The 7,229-nt window shown below is 40.6% G+C and overlaps 1 pseudogene; it reads right to left on the bottom strand.

Moving 5' to 3' along the window:
• Positions 1-4,620: 4,620 nt before the first annotated feature.
• LOC148031981 (heat shock 70 kDa protein 4-like) lies at positions 4,621-5,361 on the bottom strand (annotated as a pseudogene).
• Between the last annotated feature and the right edge of the window lie 1,868 nt (positions 5,362-7,229).

Genomic DNA, 7,229 nt, shown 5'->3' with positions numbered 1-7,229 from the left:
CCACACAATCAATTACAATAGCATATGCAAACTCTAGAGGGCATGGATGAGTAGCCCAATGCTTTCTGTAAGTATGTAAAAGATAATCAAGTTTAATAGAGATAGAAGATATTAGTCCAACTCTATTTCAACAAAGGCAACATTATATTTCTTAGGTTCTAACCTAAAAGAAGTCTTTATCTTAGGAACATACAAGGGCTTGAGTTCACATAGATATCATGATCCTTAACCCAATGTTCCAAAGAAAAATGAGTAAGGTTATGAACTTATATGACCTCCTCATGTTGAAGTGCATGGTAGTTCATGTTATAATTAAGCCTAATGTGCCATGTGTTGTGTAAACTACCAGGTGAGAAAATTTGATATTACTAAAGAAGAAATTTTAGAGTTATAGTCAAAATTAATCCTTGCCAACTATATGCAAAGCAAAATTAGCAAAGAGAATATTTTATAGTGGAGAATTTTATTGTGCCATGTCTCTTGTGTATATACTAGGTAAGAAAGATCAATATGATCAATAAGGAAATTTGGAGTTGTAGTAAGAATTAATCCTTGCCAAACTAGATGCAAATCAAAACTAGAAAATAGCATCTATGTAGAAGACTTTCTAGCTTGGCACATGTTGCAAAATGAGTGCCCCCCGACTCAAGTCACTTGCAGAGCTGCTGACTAAGGTTTTGTTGCTATCAAATTCTCTATATGGTTGTTCAACTCTATCTCTCACCCAAACCGACCTTCAATTTGAAAGTTAGAACCTGAGTAGAAGCGCACAAGTGGAAGCAAGAGCTATGGTGGAGAGAGAGAGAGAGAGAGAGAGAGAGAGAGAGAGAGAGAGAGAGAGAGAGAGAGAGAGAGAGAGAGAGAGAGAGAGAGAGAGAGAAGAATCCGTGTATATGGAAACTCCAATAGTCAATGTGCGACTAGCCTTCCTAATTCAATTTTCACTGAAAGAATAAAAAATGAAGTGACATTGATAGGTGCCCACCACCTGCAGTGTACATGTGTACAAATACAATGTATGATGTGTAAATGTGGATGGCTAGGCACAGATACCTTTACCTTAAATAACCTCCCACTTAAAGGTGAATGCGCCACAGTGAGGACTAAAAGGAGAAAAAAAAGAGAGAAAAATACAACATATACATGGAGTACAATAGGATAAGGAAATATGTCATCTCATTCTACGCCCATCAACCTCTTCTGAAGAAAGGCATATCATTCCAATAGGAGACTTTTAGTTAGCAAATTTGCATGATTCATACATGTAGGTATCTTGACAAGTTCAATGGACTTGTCATTTACCACCTCCCTGATAAACTGATAGCACACCTCAATGTGCTTTGTCTTTTCATGGAAGACCGAATTATGGGCCAACTAAATGGAACTCGTAGAACTTGAATGTAATGTAGAGGTTATAGACATGCTAAGATCTACAACCAAAAACGTCCTAACCATAGGGCCTTCTTGCGAGCCTTAGTAGTAGATGCAATGTACTCAACCTCAATAGTAGATAATGCTATGCATTTTTGCACCCTCCTAGGCATCCAAAAGATAGCATCTCTAGCATATAAGATATACCCAAAGGTGGTTGGACTTCCTATTGTCTGCATGTTCTACATAATTTGAATTAGTGTAACTCACAACTCTTGTATCTTGGCTACCATAGAAAATGCACACATCTATTGTGCCTTCTAATTATCTCATGATATTCTTCATGGTGTCCCAATGTTTCCTTCCAAGTGTAGCCATATTATATGCCACAACTTCCACAGGAAATGCTATGTCAAGAGACGAGTGGCTATTATGGCATACATAAAATTGCCCACTGTAGATGCATATGGAATCTTGGTCGTTTTAGCACTCTCATCATCTGACTGCAAATAATCGACATGACTAACCTTCATATGAGAAGATAAAGGATAGCCAATAAGCTTACCCTTCTGCATATGGAACTGCTTAAGTACTATGTATGTACTCCTCGGACAAGTAGAGAAGTCCTTTGGATTGATTTGCATAATGCACATTCCAAGTATATGCAAGACACCTATCCCATGTCCTTCATCTCAAAGCTCTTCTTGAGCTAAGTCTTTAAAGCATCTAGCTCTATTTGAGCACTCCTAACTGTAAGCATATCATCGGCATAAAGCACTAAGATAATAGGGCTACCATCACAGATCCACAGGGGATTCACTAGTAGTAATAAGGAGACGTCACCTGCGTGCAAGAAATATATGAAAATACCCCTTATCTACTCCCTATTTATGGGACCTTACCTTATAAAATGTACATTCCTTCCCTTAAATAACCCCCCTCCCTTACACTCACGTGGTATCATATGGTAAACCCTAGTGGACCCCCCGAGCACAAACCTTCTTTGTATGTAAACATTGATCCATGTCATTGCGAGAATACCCTTATGGATACATAAACACATCAAACTTATGGTATCACTCCCTAGATTCTTGCTTAAGCCCATAAAGACTCTTCTTCAATTTGCAAGCTAGGTATTCCCTGCCTTTCTATGCAAAGCCCTTGGGCGGCTATATATAAATCTCACAATAAAAGTCCCAATTGTTGGCTTAGGGTGATTAGGGGTACTCTTTAGCTTATACACCTACTTGCATAGCAATGTACCTTTCCCATTAGGCAATGAAACTAAGTCCCACGTATAATTCTTCTGTAGGAAATTAAACTTAGACTGTATAGCCATATTCTAAGAATGAGAATCACCTTTGTGCATAGCCTTCTCATAAGTAAGTGGCTTAGCAGAGTTTACCACCATGACATAATCCCATAGAGGACTTATAGTGATTAGGAGAACGTGAAGTCCTACTAGAGTGTCTCAAAGCTAGAGTGGGGATTATACAACATGTTCTCTCTATCTAGTAGCATGATCCTACACAACGGGTGGCTCATAGGCTATACATCAACAAGAATTATAGTAGGTTGTCTCATTGGAACTGGTTGTACAGTAACAAAAGGCTCCTCTTAAAAGACCACCATGTGTACCTCAACTACCTGCTTAGACTACTTATGCATCTTCTCCTCATGGAAAATCACATCATGGCTATGGATAACCTTCTGAGCATGTGGATCCCAAAGGTGATAGCCCATCTCACATGTGTCTCCATATCTAAGAAAGATGCATTTGAGAGACTTCAGATCTAGCTTGTTGTACTCATTCTTGGGAACTAGGCTGAAAGCATCACATCTAAAGACCCTCAAATGAGCATATGACAGAGGTTTTTTAGACCATATCTCTTGTGCAACCTGACAACTAAGAGTAGTGCAGTGGATCCATTAATGAGATGCACAACAATATTAGCTACTTTAGCCCAAAAGTATTGTGGTAAACCTGCTTGACTAAGCATACTATGGACTCTTTCTTGAATAGTCCTGTTTATACATTTTATAATATTATTATGGGCTAGGGTGTATAGGGTATTCAACCGATGCGTAATACCCCATTTATTGCAAAACTACTCAAATGCCTTAAAGACACCTTAGGTATTTTAGTATGTATCTAGACTAGTTCTCAACAAGAGCAACAAAGTGTTGAAACATATAGAGAATATCATATCTTTGCTTAGTAGGATAAGCCCTGACCTTATGTGAATAATAATTAATAAATGTCACAAAGTATTTCATGCCACCCAATGACTAATAGGGCATGGGACCTCATACATTGGAATGACAAGAGGTAGAGGCTCACCCATGTGCATAGAGCTAGACTTTTTATGAGTGTTATGTGCCTACTTGCCATAAAGACAATGATCACATGAATCAAAATGCGAGTAATCAAGAGACAAAAGATACTACAAATGAGTAAGTACTTTCATTCCTTTTAAAGACATGTGCCCAAGGCGATGATGCCATAAAGAAAAATGTGGTAAATTGATAACAACAATATGTGGTCAACAGACTCATATAAATAGGCAGCCCTAGCCAAAGTTAGGGGCCTTTTGCCATTTGGACATGTTATTCATGTAAGTTTTCTTGGTAGTCACATTAGTTTTCTTGTCCTTCACCTAGATGGAGGTGAGTTTCCATGCACCAGCTTGGGGTGTGTTCCAAGAATCCTTTCTTGTATTCATGTTTTCACCATAGGTTAATGTAGTGATTTCTTCATTTTCCATTGTTCCATAGTTAGATTTTATGGTAGTCTAGGACCTTCATTACAATGGTATCAGAGCCTTGCTTTGATCCAAGGAAGGCTTTAATTCCATCATTTTCATGATTATGATCTTGCTGGGGAGGTCATTTTCATGGAAGATCTAGTTATAGGGCATCATTTCTGTGTAACTGGACTTGAAGACACAGTTACATGGTTTGGTTTCTCCTTGACAGTGACTAGACTGGTTGTACTACTTCAAACTGTGGTTATTTTAGTGTTTCTTCACAGAGATATGGGGGCAAGATGGAGGTTCATAACTACTTTGACAGGTCGTCATCAAATTTTACCTCATTTTGAAAACATATGGATCAAAAGAGGGTCAGACATGGCTGAAGGACACTTAAACCAAGGTTACTTTTGAGAGGGAAGGGTTTGCTTCTAGACTCAGTCTTTCTCTCTCCTCTTCTCAAGCTTTTCTCCATGGCTTCTACTGCTTCTATCTTCTCTCAATGGTTGCTACTACCTAATGAGACACCACAGCTTGATTCTTCATGTACTAAGCTTCCTAAAGAGTAGGCATATGCCTTGATCAAGGCAACTTTCGTCTTGAGGAAGCATCTGCGGACGGAAGCCATGGAACCAACATCATTCGTCGCCGTCATCGTCTTCTTCTTCTCGGCAGGGTCCAGCCTCCCCGCTATCTTCTCGTCCTTGATGGTGTTCCTCATGTTGTAGGCATAATTCTCCAGGGAGTTCTTTGATTCTACCTTCTTCTTGTGCTCCTCGTCCTCGGACCTGTACTTTTTTGCATCCTGCACCATCTTCTCGATCTCCTCCTTGCTCAGCCTGCCTTTGTCATTGGTGATGGTGATCTTATTCTTCTGGCCCGTCGTCTTGTCCTCTGCAAACACATTCAAGATGCCATTGGCATCGATATCAAAGCACACATTGATCTGCGGGACCCCGTGTGGGGCCGGAGGGATGCCTGACAGCTCGAATTTGCCAAGGAGGTTGTTATCTCTTGTCCTGGTCCTCTCACCTTCATACACTTGAATCAAAACACCGGGCTGGTTATCAGAATAGGTAGAGAAGATCTACTCTTTCTTCGTCAGAATGGTCGTGTTCCGAGGGATTAAGATTGTCATCACGCCTCCAGCAGTCTCTAGACCGAGAGATAGGGGTGTGACATCCAGAAGCAGGAGATCTTGAACCTTCTCATTGAGGAAGCATCTGCGGACGGAAGCCATGGAACCAACATCATTCATCGCCGTCGTCGTCTTCTTCGTTGCTAACCTTCTGCTTCGCTCCACAGAGCACGCACCAGCAGATTCTCAAAGGATTCCGAAACATCTGTTGGAGAAAATGCAGTATTACCAGAATTCCAAACAGTTTACCCATATGAAGGGACCTCATGATAAAATCACATCTGTTGTCATTTCTTCAGTTCTTGCAGGAACAACTATAGTCATGATGGCACGTGGATTCTGGAACATGGCTTATGGAATTGGGAAGAAAGAATAAGTTGGATTCCATGTGCATCTGATTAACCATTCTCATGAATTTTCATCAGAAAGACCAGCGCAATCGGCCCAGGCCAGACAGTTTCTGGCATTTGAGCAAGCAATCCCTCTTTTGAGAACTCACACCATCGTTGTCAAAGAAAGAAGAATAGGGAGAAGAAAAGGTAAGTTGCAGCAACAGTTTTGAGCTCGGGAAAACCAGAAAACACCTTCCATTCATTGTAGTGCCTAATTCCTCGCATCTCATTTACCTACTGGTGAAAGACTCTGAGAGCCTATAGGCCAAATCCATTTGGGGCTACACGCCCTAGGGAACAAGTTATAGCTGAAAGAGAAGGCAAGCAGGAAACATATGTGTTGAAAGAGCAAGCCAAAGAATGGAAGCCTCAGATTGCATTGATGGAAGCACAATGGGAGGAGAAATCTGGCAGCCTGGTCCTTGGATGCTCATAGTCCTCATTTATGCCTAAAGACTCTACGCCTGCTGTGGATGATCGAATCTCAAATGGCAAGAGCATTAGACCTGCTTCCATTCAATACATTTTGCGCTGATTAGGATAGCAATCTTCATCATTCCTATATCTCCAGCAGCACCTTCAATGGCCTTCTAATTTCTCATTCCTGTTTCGTTTTGATCGTTCGGGTAGAGCTGCAAAGTGAGGCTAGAGCTAGGGCTGAGCATACTGCTGTGGAGAGGGCCAATGAAGAGGCTCAAGATCCATCCATAAGACGATTTTACCTGATCAGGTTATGTTTAGCATCTGTTCACACAGTAGCATTTCCCTTTCCTTTCTTCTCTGGTTAGCTGCACGTCCAACGGCTCCTCCTTGGCTGGCCAAATTGAAGATTTAGATTGGAATAAGAATGTGCAGAATCCTGTCATCATCTACTCCAAGACTTGGTCCTATATTGTTCCAGAGTGCAGGGACTGTTTAGTTCCTAGTCCGTTTTTGGAGATCAAGCAACATATGCATCAGAACTTGTTCTTTGGGCTTCAAATGAAAAAAAAACAAAGACTTCACCTTCATCCATGCATTGGCCTTTGAATCCAGGCCAACAAAGTCGTGAGGAAGAGGCAGGTTGATATTCTCAGATTTCCTCATCTTGATAATGGGGTTTTTGGCCTTTGATGCTTCCTAAAGGTTCCTCATATATATAACCAGCAACAGAAGTGTGATTTATGCAGCAGATTTCAGGGACAAATGTATTTTGCTTTGGTGTACTGCTTGACAATATGGCATGCATGCTAGTCAACTTCATATCAGGGAAAAGCCTTGCATTCAAAAGGAGTTTGTAATTCACTGCTTCCCACATCAAAATATCCATGATCATTTCTTGAAGGTTGAAAAACTTGGACAGCATAGACCGATGGAGCATTCTCAAGGGTATGATGCTCAAGTATTTGGTTGTTTGATCAATGGAAATTGATCAATGAACATCTATGGACAAATGGTTCAATGTTATGGATGCAACATGGTAATGAAGAATGGCAGCAAGAGGTATTATCCCTTGGACAAATGGAATGCAGGGATGAGTATGCAATGAATGTACAATACAATCTACTTCAGCCCTATGCTTGGAAGAGTTAGTATTTT

Source organism: Lygodium microphyllum, chromosome 8 (assembly GCF_053477565.2).
Source record: "Lygodium microphyllum isolate KBCC chromosome 8, Lygodium_microphyllum_v1.1.10, whole genome shotgun sequence".
In the NCBI taxonomy this organism is placed as follows: domain Eukaryota; kingdom Viridiplantae; phylum Streptophyta; class Polypodiopsida; order Schizaeales; family Lygodiaceae; genus Lygodium; species Lygodium microphyllum.
This window is presented reverse-complemented; position numbering and strand designations above follow the sequence as displayed.